This window comes from Bombina bombina, chromosome 4 (genome assembly GCF_027579735.1).
Source record: "Bombina bombina isolate aBomBom1 chromosome 4, aBomBom1.pri, whole genome shotgun sequence".
Taxonomy (NCBI): domain Eukaryota; kingdom Metazoa; phylum Chordata; class Amphibia; order Anura; family Bombinatoridae; genus Bombina; species Bombina bombina.
In genome coordinates this window covers 860,565,042-860,582,271 of record NC_069502.1, presented here as the reverse complement: position 1 = coordinate 860,582,271, position 17,230 = coordinate 860,565,042, and the positions used below count along the sequence as shown (strand labels likewise).

The following is a 17,230-nucleotide window of genomic DNA, read 5'->3' as shown; positions in this document are numbered from 1 at the left end:
ACTGTACAAGTGTGATGGTCCCTAGTGTACTGTACAGGTGTGATGGTCCCTAGTGTACTGCACAAGTGTGATGGTCCCTAGTGTACTGCACAAGTGTGATGGTCCCTAGTGTATTGCACAAGTGTGATGGTCCCTAGTGTATTGCACAAGTGTGATGGTCCCTAGTGTACAGCAGAAGTGTGATCCCAAGGGTTCAAAGTGGTCAAAATTTGCTATCCATGAGAGTAAAATATTAGAAGACTGAATGTGATTATACATGTGACACTTCTGGTACTGCTGATTGGGCCTTGGTATTCAGAGAAGAAAAGCAAAAATAACAAGCATTTAGAAGAAGACCATTTTATGGTATAATAGTCTAAATGCTCGTTAATTTCTAATTAAAGTGATGGAAAACTTTCCCCTTTATATAAACAGATCTGGAATGTTAGTGATATTTTACATGGAGTTTCATTCACCAGTTGTAATTAGGTTGCACTATAACTTACATGAAATTCAAATACATAACAAAAGTATTTATTTTGTAATCTGAAGGTTTGCACTGTTCTCCAATCAGCGCTCTACTTATACGGCACTCACACGATTTTTTTATTTCCTTTTTTTGTAGCTAGATCACTGATTGGAGAACAGTTCAAACCTTAAGGGACAGTCTACTTGAAAAATTTTATTGTTTATAAAGATAGATAATCCCTTTATTACCCATTCCCCAGTTTTGCATAACCAACACAGTTATATTAATATACTTTTTACCTCTGTGATTACCTTGTATCTAAGCCTCTGCAGATTGCCCCTGATTTCAGTTATTTTTATAGACTTGTATTTTAGCCAATCAGTGCTGACTCACAAATAACACCACGGGAGTGAGCACAATGTTATCTATATGGCACACATGACTGTCACTGTCTGTAAAAAACTGTCAAAATGCACTGAGATAAGAGGCGGCCTTCAATGGCTTAGAAATCAGTTTGAGCCTTCCTATGTTTAGTTTTTAACAAAGAATACCAAGAGAACAAAGCAAATTTGATGATAAAAGTAAATTGAAAAGTTAGTTAAATTTTCATGCCCTATCTGAATTATGAAAGTTTAATTTTGACTTGACGAACCCTTTAAGCTCACCAAAACATTACTTTTGAAGTTGGCGGCTGGATCACGGGGTATTAGAATTTCAGCGCTATATTAACTTACACTTAGATTACAAGTTTTGCGCTATAGAGGGTGCGAAACGAACGCAACAAAAGTTGCGTTATTTCACCCTCCATAGCGCTGCCATTACAAGTTTAGAAAAAAGCCGCCTTGTGCATGCGATATGGTGGCGATGAGCTCCATACCGCACAAAATCCAAGGGCTGAGAATACGTGATTGTGCACGCTCTCCCCATAGACATCAATGGGGAGAGAGTGTTCGAAAAAAACTAACACCTGAAGCGCGGAATGGCGATCGTCTATGGGGAAAAAAAAGTTACGTTTAAACCTAACACCCTGACATCAACCCCAATTATAAACACCCCTAATCCGCCACCCGACATCTAAATAAAGTTATTAACTCCTAATCTGCCGCTCCCCACATCGCCGGCACCAAATAAAGTTATTAACCCCTAAACCTCTGGCCTCCCACATCATCGCCACTAAATAAACCCAATAACCCCTAAACCGCCAGCCCCCCACATCGCAAAAAAACAAATTAAACTATTAACCCCTAAACCTAACAACCCCCTAACTTTAAATTAAAATGACAATATCCCTATCTTAAAATAAATAAAATCTTACCTGTGAAATAAAAAAAAACCTAAGTTTAAACGAACAATTAACCTTGCATAACTATTATACTAAAATTAAAATACCTATCAATTAAATAAACTAAATTACACATAAAAAAAACTAACACTACTAAAAAAAATTAATTCTAAAATTACAAAAAAATACTAAATTACAAAATATAAAACACTAAATTACGAAAAATAACAAATTAAACTATCCAAAATAAAAACAATTACACCTAATCTAATAGCCCTATAAAAATAATAATAATCAAAAAATCAAATCAGCCAATAGGAATGCAAGGGACGCTATTTTGAAAAGGCTCCCTTGCATTGAAGATTTGTGTACGGCGCTGACCGTATGAAGAGGACGCTCCGCGCCACCGGATGTCTTCAAGGATGCACCTGCTCTGCGCCACCGGGATGAAGATAGAAGACGCCGTCTGGATGAAGATAGAAGACACAGTCTGGATGGATGAGGGCCTCGCCGCCTGAATGAAGACTTCTCGCCGCTTGGATGTCTGGACTTCAGAAACTATAAGTGGATCGTTGGGGGTTAGTGTTAGGTTTTTTTTTACTCTTTTTGTGTGTGTTTTTTTTTTTTAGATTAGGATTTTGGCTTTTTTAAGAGAGCTAAATGCCCTTTTAAGGGCAATGCCGATACAAATGCCCTTTTCAGGGCAATGGGTATCTTATGTTTTTGTTAGAGTTAGGTTTTTTATTTTGGGGGGTTGGTTGGGTGGTGGGTTTAACTGTTGGGGGGGGTCTTCGTATTTTTTTTACAGGTAAGAGAGCCCTTTTAAGGTCTATTGGTAGTTTTTTTGTAGGCTAGGTTTTTATTTTTTTATTTTAGGGGGGCTTTTTTATTTTTATAGGCCTATTCGATTAGGTGTAACTGTTTTTATTTTGGATACTTTCGTTTGCTATTTTTCGTAATTAAGTGTTTGTTATTTTTTGCAAGTTAGTATTTGTTATTTTTTGTAATTTAGTATTTTTTGTAATTTTAGAATACATTTGTTTTAGTAGTGTTAGTTTTTTTAATGTGCAATTTAGTTTTTTCATTGGTAGTTATTTTAATTTTAGTCTAATAGTTATGTTAGGTTAATTGTTAGTTTAAACTTAGTTGTTTTTTTTTATTCCACAGGTAAGTTTTTATTTATTTTAAGATAGGAATATTGTAATTTTAATTTAAAGTTAGGGGGTTGTTATTTTTAGGGGTTAATATTTTAATTTAGTTTTTTTGCTATAACAGTTTGACTAATTTGCATTGTATCTATTTGGGACTGAGTAGTCACCTTACATTAACATGGAAAAAAAAGGATAAAAGGAGAATAAGATACTATTGAACTATCTTTAGGGTCACAGCACGTTTAATGCTATGTTATCAGTATCTTATGTTTCCATGTGGAGTTCCAAGCATCCCTTAGAGATTTGCATTTTCTGTTTTAAGCCCATTATTAAGATGTGCACCCAGAGTTAGTGAAATAATAATGATACGATAGGTTAGAAGTAATACATATACACATTTGATCCTTCTGTATATTTCATATAGATCGATGTTCATTGGATAAACAATATATTTATAGAGGGTTATTAAATGGATGTACTTCATTGGATCCCTCAGTATAATCTGCTTATCGTAAATGTGTTTGCTTCACTACTTTTTTATTCATTATGTCCATATATACTATATCAGTAGACCGGTTACTAAGTGTTTGATATGAATGTGAAAAAAAACACAGTACCGCAATAACAATCTGTGTAATAATGAATAATTATATGCCTTGTGGTATGCACATAGTTATATTTGTTTCCATTCAGGTATTTGCTAAGACCCTTTCCCCTTCGCCATGGTGAAGTCTAAGTAGCATACACCACTTTCATATATAAATACAAACAATATGATGATGATGACGAGCACAATAAGAGGTGCGACCGATAAAGTAAAGTACTGAGTGGCCATAGAACACCTCCATGCGGTCCAACCATTGAACACCATGACTAGATAATCGTCACTAATAAACATAAGCCAGGATTGGCCAACTAAAGAGCGTATACTAAAAATCACTAACGATTGGCTGAATATCGGCACAGTAGGGTTTAAAAAAACGTGAGTCTAGGCATTCGGCTTGTCAACTAATCTCCTTATTTCCACATTAATAAAGGCTGAGGCGTAACGGCCAAAACACATGTTAGTTTTATCGATTCTTATTTTAATCTAGAACGCTGTTCTTAGCTGCCCCTGGCACATGAAGCCGACGATTCCAGCTATCGGCCAGGAATACAGGGGGGTAGCTTCCAGCACTCTAGTTTTAAGTTGCTTGGAGTTTGGTATTAATAGGGGTAGTTACTGGTGATAAGTATTTCACCTAAAACCTTTTAATCGTTATTATTAAAAGGTTACTTTTTAACGTAATTAATCTCTCACATAGCTGAATTTATACAGCATATTCACAATTTTCTACAGTTTGTATAGCTGCAATATGCCGCATATCACACATACATTAGGAAAGAGTGCTCAACAATCCCTTCTTCTCCCATTCCTTTCCCAGTATCTATTTATTGTATATATAAAGGGACAGCACCGAGGTTTATAACCATTTATTCCTATAGTTACCTTATCACAGTGCCAATATAATCATTTTTGTTATATGTTAGTGTACTTTGTAACAGTTTAGTTATGAGTTTTGTTGCGCAAAACTCATAACTACTGCTCTCAGATGGCGGAATGGATTGTGTGGGTATAGGCTGGAACGCAAGCATTTTAGCATCACCACATAACTTGTAATACCGGCGCTATGGAAATCCCACGCAAAAACGTCATTTTTTTTTAATGCGGGATTGACGTTGCGTTACAGACAAAAAAGCTTGCGGTATAGCTATACCGACAAGATTCGTAATGGCTGCATTATGATTTTTACGCTGAAATGGCCATTTTTTTACCCTTAAAACCGTAGCGCCAAACTCGTAATCTAGGTGAAAGTAAGTTCACACACACAGCCCCCTCCCCAGGTGCTTATATTCAGATATATAATATTATAGAGAGGTTCCCTCTGCCTCACACACATACGGCCCCCTCCCCAGTACCTTATATACAGATATATATTTTAGACAGGTTCCCTTTGTATTACACACACAGCCCCCTCCCTAGTACATTATATACAGATATATAAGCATAATGTTACTGAGAGGTTCCCTCTTGCATAAATACACAAAACCCCTCCCCAGTACTTTATATATAGATATCATAGAGAAGTTCCCTCCTCCTCTCTCTCTCTCTCTCTCTCTCTCTCTCACACACACACACACCCCCCTCCCCAGGTCCTTATATACAGATATATAATATTATAGAGAGGTTCCCTCCGCCTCACACACATACAGCCCCCTCCCCAGTACCTTATATACAGATATATAATATTATAGAGAGGTTCCCTCCGCCTCACACACATACAGACCCCTCCCCAGTACCTTATATACAGATATATAATATTATAGAGAGGTTCCCTCCGCCTCACACACATACAGACCCCTCCCCAGTACCTTATATACAGATATATAATATTATAGAGAGGTTCCCTCCGCCTCACACACATACAGACCCCTCCCCAGTACCTTATATACAGATATATAATATTTTAGACAGGTTCCCTCTGTCTCACACATGTCCACCTCTCTAGTACCTTATATACAGATACAAAATATTATAGAGAAGTTCCCTCTGTGTCTCAAACACACAGCCTTTTTTCAGCAGCTTGTATATAGATTTTAGAGAAAAGAACAGTTTCTCTTTCACACATACACAGTCTTCTCCCCAGTACCTTGTATATAACATCCAAAAAACGTTGCTTATTTTATTGTCTAAATAAAGTCTTGAAAAGATATCTTTGGGTGCTGTGGATGTTTTTGGATGTTATATATGCTGTAGAGACTAGGCAGTGTCCATACCCTGTTCCATACCCTTGCTTACACCCAGGTCCTTGTATAATATTATAGAAATATTCCCTCTGCTGACACACACAGATTAAATCTATTACATTATAAACAGACTTATAACACTATAGAGAGTGTTACAAGTCTCTTTATAGTTATATACACACTCAGACCTTCCCCAAAACCTTATACACAGACATAACACTACAGAAAGGTACCACCTACACACTAACAAGCTCAGCACCTCCCCAGCACCTTATACATAAACAAATAACACTATAGAGAAGTAATATCTGTCTCACACACACATTATACACAGACATATAATGTATACATCTATCCAGCACCTTATACAAGACATGTAACACTATGGAAAAGTAATATCTGTCTTACACACACATTATACACAGAAATATAACACTATAGAGAAGTGCCATTTGCCTCACAGACACCTTATACACAGACATATAACACTATGGAGAGGTACCATCCGTCTCTCACACACAGTACACAGACATATAACACTATAGTGAGGTAACATCTGTCTCACACACATCACCAGACATCCCAACTCTCCCTGAAGTTCAGGGAGTCTCCCTGATTCTAATAGTGCCTCCCTGATGCCAGCAAATGGAATGCAATCTCCCTGAAATTCCAAGTACCATGATCCAATGTGGCCCAAATCCGGAAAAGTGTTTCTTTAAGGAATGCCTTTAGTTGCTGGGACGTTATAGAACCTTCAAAGCATGCATCAGTAACCAAAAAGCCCCCACTGATTTTAATAAAATAAAACACAAATACTACCTTATTTACTGCACGTAATTAAACTTCATATTCTAAAATATTTAAGCATTCAACAAGCGTACGATCACTGGAAAATAGGTTTGTTGTATGTGGTTGTGCAATGATAAATCTCTATAAAATTTAGGGTTTCAAGGTATCCCATATATAACTGGGGGGGGGGGGCGGCGCAGTAGCAGGTGAAGCCATCTCCCTGAAATGACTTTTTGCAGGTTGGGATGTCTGCATCACACTTTCACATATACAGCACCTCCCTAGCCCCTTCTACACAGACAGGTAACATCTGTCTCACACACACAGCACCTTCTACACAGATATATAAGACTATAGAGAGGTACCATCTGTCACACACAGACAACCCCTGCACAGTACTTTATAAACAGACATATAACACTATAGAGAGGTACCATCTGTCTCACATACACAGAACCTCCCAAGCACCTTATAAACAGACACATAACAAGAGGTGTACCATCTGTTACACACACAGCACCTTATACACAGACATATAACACTATAGAGAGGTACCATCTGTCTCACATACACAGAACCTCCCAAGCACCTTATAAACAGACACATAACAAGAGGTGTACCATCTGTTGCACACACATCACCTTATACACAGACATATAACACTATATAGAAGTACCATCTGTCAAACACACACCTTATACACAGACATATAACACTATAGAGGTACCATCTATCCCAAACACACACCTTATACACAGATATATATATGACAATAGAGAGGTACCATCTGTCACACACAGACAACCCCTGCACAGTACTTTATAAACAGACATATAACACTATAGAGAGGTACCATCTGTCTCACATACACAGAACCTCCCAAGCAAATTATAAACAGACACATAACAAGAGGTGTACCATCTGTTACACACACAGCACCTTATACACAGACATATAACACTAGATAGAAGTACCATCTGCCAAACGCACACCTTATACACAGACATATAACACTATATAGAAGTACCATCTGTCAAACACACACCTTATACGCAGACATATAACACTATAGATAGGTACCATCTATCCCAAACACAGCACCTTAGACACAGACATATAACACTATAGAGAGGTATAATTTGTCTCACAAACACACAAAACCTTATTCGCAGACAAATAACACTATAGAGAGGTACCATCTGTCTCTCTCTCACACACACACACAGCCCCTTATACACAGACATATAAAATATAGAGAGGTACCATCTGCCTCTCATACAGACACAACACTATAGAGAGGTACCATCGGTCTCTTACACACACAGCACCTTATACGCAGACATATAAAACTATAGATAGGTACCATCTGTCTCACACACAGCACCTTATACGCAGACACATAACACTATAAAGATGTACCATCTGTCTCTCACACACAGCACTTTATACACAGACATATACCACTATAGAGAGGTACCATGTCACACACAGCCCTTCCCCACCATCCTATAACAGACTTATAACACTATATACAGGTGTCTCACACTCAGACCAGCTCTCCCCAGTACTTGATACACAGACATTTAACACTATAAAGAGGTACCATCTGTCACACACACAGTAACTTATACACAGACATAAAACAATATAGAGAGGTACCAACTGTCTCCCGCATCACCACTCCTCAGCACCTTATACACATTCATACAACACTATAGAGAGGTGCCATCTGTCTCACACACAGTCCCTCACAGGGCCTTATACACAGATATATAACAGTATAGAGCGGTACAATCTGTCTTACACTCACGCCAACTCTCCCCAGCACCTTATACACAGACAGATAACAATATAGAGAGGTACCATCTATCTCACACTCACATCACCTCTCCCCAGCACCTTATACACAGACAGATAACAATATAGAGAGGTACAATCTATCTCACACTCACATCACCTCTCCCCAGCACCTTATACACAGACATATAACACTATACAGAGGTACCATCTATCTCACACTCACATCACCTCTCCCCAGCACCTTATACACAGACATAACACTATACAGAGGTACAATCTTATATCTCTCACACACAGCACCTTATAAACAGGCATATAATACTGTAGAGATGTACCATCTATCTCACACTCACATCACCTCTCCCCAGCACCTTATACACAGACAGATAACAATATAGAGAGGTGCCATCTATCTCACACTCACATCACCTCTCCCCAGCACCTTATACACATATAACACTGTAGAGCAGGGGTGTCAAACTCAAATTACTCGGGGGCCGCATCAGCAGTTTGGTCACCCTCAAAGGGCCTCAAAAGGGCCGGTTGTATCTAGGACTATGTGTCCACTCTTTATTATCATAATAAATTATTGTCACTGCATTAAATTATTACTGTTTTTTCTAATAATGTGTAAGTAATAACAAGCATTTACACACAAACATACATTCACACATTTACACACAAACACACATTTACACACAAACACACATACACATATTTACACACACATACTTACACACACAAACATACATTCACACATTTACACACACACAAAAACTTTATTACTGCTCTGATTTAGGTGGGCAATAAACTAATGATAATGCAGTGTGAATATGTTTTCCCATTCATGCAAGCATAACAGGCAGGGATAAGGTTAATAAAATCTGTGCAGACTACAAATCAGTCACAGACAGTACAAGTGTAGCAGCAGACTCCCGAGATAAAGATTTGATTTATTACCTGGGGAAGGCTGAGAGCAGAATAAGACAATCTGCAGAGACAGAGCCTCAGAACGGCTGTTTACTTAGAATTGTCCTGCTGACATATTATTTAAAAAAAAAAATGTTTTTCTTACCAGCCTCGCTGTGTGCCTGCTGCTGCCTCTCTGGTCTCTGCTGCTAGCCCTTTTCCCGCGCGTGCAGATAGAAGCTGGGAGGAAGTGATGAGGGAGCAGGAGGTCAGTGTCTTGTTCTCACTCAGTCACTTCCTACCAGCCAGATCTCGGAAGCCCCTGTTCAGGATCCATAGCGCAGCCAGCAGCACCTGTCTCTCCTACATACAGCGACTGTAAGTGGATACTCAGTCTCACAGCCGCTGTATGCAAGTGAAGGCTGGCGGCGGCTACACGGGCCATATGATGAGGTCTGGTGGGCCAGATTCGGCCCGCGGGCCTTGTGTTTGACACCCGTGCTGTAGAGAGGTACCATCTGTCTTACACACACACCACCACTCCCCAGCACCTTATACACAGAGAGATAACACTATAGAGAGGTACCATCTGTCTCACACTCACACCACCTCTCCACACTCCTTATACACAGACATATAACACTAGAGAGGTACCATCTATCTCATACTCACATCACCTCTCCCCAGCACCTTATACACACACAAATAACACTATACAGAGGTACAATCTTATATCTCTCACACACAGCACCTTATAAACAGGTATATAACACTGTAGAGAGGTATAATCTATCTCACACTCACATCACCTCTCCCCAGCACCTTATACACATATAACACTGTAGAGAGGTACCATCTATATCACACTCACATCACCTCTCCCCAGCACCTTATACACAGACATATAACACTGTAGAGAGGTACCATCTATCTCACACTCACATCACCTCTCCCCAGCACCTTATACAAAGACATATAACATATAACACTGTAGAGAGGTGCCATCTATATCACACTCACATCACCTCTCCCCAGCACCTTATACACAGACATATAACACTGTAGAGAGGTACCATCTATATCACACTCACATCACCTCTCCCCAGCACCTTATACACAGACATATAACACTCACATCACCTCTCCCCAGCACCTTATACACAGACATATAACACTGTATGTAGAGAGGTGCCATCAGTACAAACACACAGCACCGTATACACAGACATAAACCACTACAGAGCTGCACACACACAGTGATTTACACACATGACACAGTTACACTTTGTGAATCACACATATCACTGTCATTATGTACTTACCGCACTATAAACAATACCAGGCAAGCATGAACAAAGCCTTAGCCGAAGCAATATCTCCGCCCACTCCGTCCCCTTGCCTGTACCATGTGACATATTTAGGTCCTTTAGCGCTGTGGGATCTAGCAGCTATCAGACAACGGTGTGCTGTGTATAGTGAGACTGTGAGTTAGCGGCTGTGTTTGACACAGGAAGCGGCGTGACAGGTAACTGCAACAGCTAATTGTCTGAGGGTGAGGAGGGGACTGTGTGTGACGCCTAACGAATCCGGGAATGAGGGAGAGGGCGCTGCTTTTTAAAAGAGAGGCGGGTTAGATGGTGAAGAGGGGACTGTGTGTGGGGCAGAGGGGCATGTGAGGGTGAGGAGTGGGCTGTTTGTGAGGGGGTGATGATGGAGTGGGGGGGGGGAGAGGGGGCTGTGTTTGACGTGAGTTAGAGGGTGAGGTGGAGTCTAGGTGTAAGGGATAGAAGGATTAGAGGTTGAGGAGGGGGTTGTGTGTAAGGGAGGGAGTTAGAGGGAGGACTAGAAGGAGGCTGAGAGGGTGAGGATGCAGTTGTGTGTGAGGGAGGGGGTTTATGGATGAAGAGGGGGCTGTATGTGAGAAAAAGGGGGGCTGAGGGCGTGAGGAGGGTGCTGAGTGTGAGTGAGTTAGAGGGTGAGGAGGGGGCTTTGTAAGGGTGGGGGTTAATGGATGAGGAGGGGGCTGTGTGTGAAGTAGAGGGGGTGAGGGGATGAGGAAGGGGCTGTGTGTGTGAGCTTGAGTGGGTGAGGAGGGGGCTGTGTGTGAGGGAGGGGGGGTTAATGGGTGAGGAGGGGGCTGTGTGAGGGAGAGGGGGGTTAGAGGGTGAAAAGGGGGCTTTGTGAAGGAGAGGAGGGTTAGATGGTGAGGACGAGCATTGTGTGAAGGAGAGGGTGAGGAGGGGGTTGTCTATGAGGGAAAAGGGGTTAGAGAGTGAGGTGGGAAATGTGTGTAAGGGACGGGGATTAAAATGTGAGGAGGGGCTGTGTGTTAAGGAGAGGAGGTATAAGGGGGAGAATATGCAGTTGTGTGTGATTGAGAGGAGGGTGAGGGCTGCTGTGTGTGAGGGATGTGTTTTAATTGATAAAGAGCCGGCTGTGGGAAGAGGGGGGTAGAAGTTAAGGAGATATCTGTGTGTGTGGGAGAGGGGGTTAGATGCTGAGGCTGGGGCTATGTGTGAGAGGGGTTTAGAAAGTGAGGAAGGGGTTGTGTGTGAGAAAGAGGGGGTTAGAAGATGAGGAGGGACTATGTGTGTGGGAGAGGGTGGCTGAGAGTGTGAGGTTAGAGGTGAGGAGACAGCTGTGTGTGAGGGAGAGAGGGGTTAGGAGGAGAGGGAGGTATAGTTGGTGAGGAGGGGGCTTTGTCTGAGGGAGATGGGGGTTAGAGGGTGAAGAGGGGGCTTTGTGAGAAGGTTCCGGTGTAAGAGGATGAGGATCAAGAAGGAAGGAGAACAGCACACCTGTTTGTGGGGCATGGAGTAAGATTTGCCAAATCTTGTCAATCCAAATAGTCATACATCCAAAGCACTCCAGCCACCAGAAGAAATCTTTGTTTAAAAGACCTTTATTCTCATTAGTTGGGTCCAAAAGTTTTCTGTAAACTTTTGAACCCAACCATAAAGGTCTTTTAAACAAAGATTTCTTCTGGTGGCTGGAGTGCTTTGGATGTAAGAGGATGAGGTACAGTCTTTGTGTTACTATTACTCATTTGCATGTGTGTTAATTTAGTGACATTATTTTGAAATGTTTTAAAACAAATATAGTGTGTATTATGCTAATAAATATATTTTTTATTTTTATATTAACTTGTATGAAAGATACTGAGATTAATAGAGCAGAAAAGGGTGAGCGTTTTAACTAAATATTAAGAGTAAACCACATGTCACAGAGCAATACCTGTATAATAATATGAAAAGATTACTTTGTTATAATTTTTAAGCTAAACAACTAACATATTAAAGTTAATAAACATTAATTAAAACCTACTGACCTAATATTTTCTCCAAAACGAAGTTTCATAACGTTCTAAAAGTGATATCTTTTATTCGCCGATGATGTCACGTTATCCTGCCCACTATTTTCAGCACTGCATGTTCAAAATACTTAAACCAATAACTTTGTGTTTAAAGCGCCATTTTGAAACCTAGGTATTGTAAACGGATTGGTACAGAGCAAAGGATACCCACGGAGTGGGTTTGGAAAACAATTAAATTTGCAGACAAGATTTCTGATATACGGTAGAGATATGTTAATGAAATGCTATTGATAAAAAGCGTATTTGGGGTAGTTAGTTAGTAACAGGCATAGAAAATATTTACTTACAGTGGCCCTTTAAGTTGGGAAACAGAAGCACAATCACATCTGTACAGAGGGTACTGGGTATACGGAGCTGCCTTACAGCAGATGTAGTAATAATTCTCTTGGATTTTGTCATTTACTGTGACACTTTATTGCCCAGATTTAAAGGGACACTGTACCCAATTTTTTTCTTTTATGATTCAAATAGAGCATGACATTTTAAGCAACTTTCTAATTTATTCCTATTATCAAATGTTCTTTATTCTCTTGGTATCTTTATTTGAAATGCAAGAATGTAAGTTTAGATGCCGGCCCATTTTTGGTGAACAACCTAGGTTGTCCTTGCTGATTAGTGGATAAATTCATCCACCAATCAAAAACTGCTGTCCAGAGTACTGAACCAAGAAAAAAAGCTTAGATGTCTTATTTTTCATATAAAGATAGCAAGAGAAAGAAGAAACAATGATAATAGGAGTAAATTAGAAAGTTGCTTAAAATTGCATGCTCTATCTGTATCACGAAAGAAATTTTTTGGGTTCAGTGTCCCTTTAAGCATCATTGTATATTTTATCCTAGAGTCCACTTATTCAGGGGCACAGTCTGGGTAATGCATGGGCAGGATAGACTGATTTAGGGGCACAGTCTGGATGGTGCATGAGCAGAACAGACTAATTCAGGGGCACAGTCTGGATGGTGCATGAGCAGGACATGTTGATTCAGGGGCAAAATCTGGATGGTGCATGGACAGGACAGGCTGATTCAGGGGCACAGTCTGGGTAATGCATGGACAGGCTGATTCAGGGGCACAGTCTGGATAGTGCATGGACAGGACAGTCTGATTCAGGGGCACAGTCTGGGTAATGCATGGACAGGCTGATTCAGGGGCACAGTCTGGGTGGTGCATGGACAGGACAGTCTGATTCAGGGGCACAGTCTGGATAGTGCATGGGCAGGACAGTCTGATTCAGGGGCATAGTCTGGGTGGTGCATGGGCAGGACAGTCTGATTCAGGGGCACAATCTGGGTGGTGCATGGGCAGGACAGTCTGATTTAGGGGCACAGTCTGGGTGGTGCATGGGCAGGACAGTCTGATTCAGGGGCATAGTCTGGGTGGTGCATGGGCAGGACAGTCTGATTCAGGGGCACAGTCTGGGTGGTGCATGGGCAGGACAGTCTGATTCAGGGGCATAGTCTGGGTGGTGCATGGGCAGGACAGTCTGATTCAGGGGCACAGTCTGGGTGGTGCATGGGCAGGACAGTCTGATTCAGGGGCATAGTCTGGGTGGTGTATGGGCAGAACAGGCTGATTCAGGGGCACAGTCTGGGTGGTGCATGGGCAGAACAGGCTGATTCAGGGGCACAGTCTGGGTGGTGTATGGGCCGGACAGGCTGATTTAGGGGCACAGTCTGGTGGGTCAGAAATAGATGAGGAACTGGAAACACCAGGACAGAGCTCCCAGTTTGGGATAATCCTATAAATTACAGGATAATTGTTCCAACATTTTTAAAAAGATGGTTAATCCCTTTATTACCAATTCCCCAGTTTTGCACAACCAACACTGTTATATTAATATACTTTTTACCTCTGCCATTACCTTGTATCTAAGCCTCTGCAAACGGCCCCCTTGTATTTTAGACAATTAGTACTGACTCATTAATAACTCCACGGGAGTGAGCACAATGTTATCTATATGGTACTCATGAACTTACCCTGTCTGGGTGTGAAAAACTATAAAAATGCACTGAGATAATAGGCAGTCTGTAGCGACATCTGTACAGAGGGTACTGGGTATACGGAGCTGCCTTACAGCAGATGTAGTAATAATTCTCTTGGATTTTGTCATTTACTGTGACACTTTATTGCCCAGATTTAAGCATCATTGTATATTTTATCCTAGAGTCCACTTATTCAGGGGCACAGTCTGGGTAATGCATGGGCAGGATAGACTGATTTAGGGGCACAGTCTGGATGGTGCATGAGCAGAACAGACTAATTCAGGGGCAAAATCTGGATGGTGCATGGACAGGACAGGCTGATTCAGGGGCACAGTCTGGGTAATGCATGGACAGGCTGATTCAGGGGCACAGTCTGGATAGTGCATGGACAGGACAGTCTGATTCAGGGGCACAGTCTGGGTAATGCATGGACAGGCTGATTCAGGGGCACAGTCTGGGTGGTGCATGGACAGGACAGTCTGATTCAGGGGCACAGTCTGGATAGTGCATGGGCAGGACAGTCTGATTCAGGGGCATAGTCTGGGTGGTGCATGGGCAGGACAGTCTGATTCAGGGGCACAATCTGGGTGGTGCATGGGCAGGACAGTCTGATTTAGGGGCACAGTCTGGGTGGTGCATGGGCAGGACAGTCTGATTCAGGGGCATAGTCTGGGTGGTGCATGGGCAGGACAGTCTGATTCAGGGGCACAGTCTGGGTGGTGCATGGGCAGGACAGTCTGATTCAGGGGCATAGTCTGGGTGGTGCATGGGCAGGACAGTCTGATTCAGGGGCACAGTCTGGGTGGTGCATGGGCAGGACAGTCTGATTCAGGGGCATAGTCTGGGTGGTGCATGGGCAGGACAGTCTGATTCAGGGGCATAGTCTGGGTGGTGCATGGGCAGGACAGTCTGATTCAGGGGCACAGTCTGGGTGGTGCATGGGCAGGACAGTCTGATTCAGTGGCATAGTCTGGGTGGTGCATGGGCAGGACAGTCTGATTCAGGGGCATAGTCTGGGTGGTGCATGGGCAGGACAGTCTGATTCAGGGGCATAGTCTGGGTGGTGCATGGGCAGGACAGTCTGATTCAGGGGCACAGTCTGGATAGTGCATGGATAGGACAGGCTGATTCAGGGGCACAGTCTGGGTGGTGCATGGGCAGGACAGGCTGATTCAGGGGCACAGTCTGGGTGGTGCATGGGCAGGACAGGCTGATTCAGGGGCACAGTCTGGGTGGTGCATGGGCAGGACAGGCTGATTCAGGGGCACAGTCTGGGTGGTGCATGGGCCGGACAGGCTGATTCAGGGGCACAGTCTGGGTGGTGTATGGGCAGAACAGGCTGATTCAGGGGCACAGTCTGGGTGGTGCATGGGCAGAACAGGCTGATTCAGGGGCACAGTCTGGGTGGTGTATGGGCCGGACAGGCTTATTTAGGGGCACAGTCTGGTGGGTCAGAAATAGATGAGGAACTGGAAACACCAGGACAGAGCTCCCAGTTTGGGATAATCCTATAAATTACAGGATAATTGTTCCAACATTTTTAAAAAGATGGTTAATCCCTTTATTACCAATTCCCCAGTTTTGCACAACCAACACTGTTATATTAATATACTTTTTACCTCTGCCATTACCTTGTATCTAAGCCTCTGCAAACGGCCCCCTTGTATTTTAGACAATTAGTACTGACTCATTAATAACTCCACGGGAGTGAGCACAATGTTATCTATATGGTACTCATGAACTTACCCTGTCTGGGTGTGAAAAACTATAAAAATGCACTGAGATAATAGGCAGTCTGTAGCGACTTTAGAAACAGGCATACATTTAGATTTTTAAAGGTTATATAGTACAATGCTGAGTGTGCATAGTTGGTGAATGGGTAGTAAAGGGGGTTATCTATCTTTTTAAACAATAAAAATTTTTTGGCGTAGATTGTCCCTTTTAACAAATACTGTGATCCATGCAGCTGCTAAGTATTTTACATCTGCTTCATGATGTGTTAGCTTATTCTGCATGTTCCTGTATACAGTCAACCTCTTGCTTTCATGACTTCTTTCTGATGCTATTAACCCCTTAGTGACCAGACCACTTTTCAATTTGTTGACCATCTGGGACCAAGGCTATTTTTGCATTTCTGCGATGTTTGTGTTTAACTGTAATTTTCCTCTTACTCATTTACTGTACCCACACATATTATATACTGTTTTTCTCGCCATTAAATGGACTTTCTAAAGATATGATTATTTTCATCATATCTTATAATTTACTATAAGGAAAAAATGAAAAAAATTGCACTTTTTCTAACTTTGAGCCCCAAAATCTTACACATCTACAACCACCATAAAATACCAATGCTGAACAGTTTCTAAATTTTGTCCTGAGTTTATAAATACCCAATGTTTACATGTTCTTTGCTTTTTTTGCAAGTTATAGGGCAATAAGTACAAGTAGCACTTTGCTATTTCAAAACCATGTTTTTTCAAAATTGGCGTTAGTTACATTGTAACACCAATATCTGTCAGGAATCCCTGAATAACCCTTCAAATGTATATATTTTTTAAAAGACAACCTGCGGTATTAAACTTGGGGTATTGACTTTTTCATGCAACCATTTTACCACCAATCTATGCCAAAGTTTGGGGGGGGGGGGGAAAATAATTTGATTTTTTGACAAAATAGCAATTTAAGAATACATTTACTGATAATATTAAG

General features: G+C 41.6%; 2 protein-coding genes across 2 annotated transcripts in view; one reads left to right on the top strand and one right to left on the bottom strand.

Annotated features, from left to right (window-relative positions):
• LOC128657320 (zinc finger protein 154-like) overlaps positions 1-10,548 on the bottom strand; it is a 71,420-nt gene extending 60,872 nt beyond the window's left edge. The window contains exon 1 of the mRNA XM_053711619.1: positions 10,489-10,548. The gene's annotated coding sequence lies outside the window, so the exon portion shown is untranslated. The remainder of the gene's footprint in view (positions 1-10,488) is intronic.
• The window catches only part of LOC128657999 (uncharacterized), a 302,915-nt gene that overhangs the window by 220,268 nt on the left and 65,417 nt on the right, over positions 1-17,230 (top strand). The gene's annotated exons all lie outside the window — the stretch shown is intronic.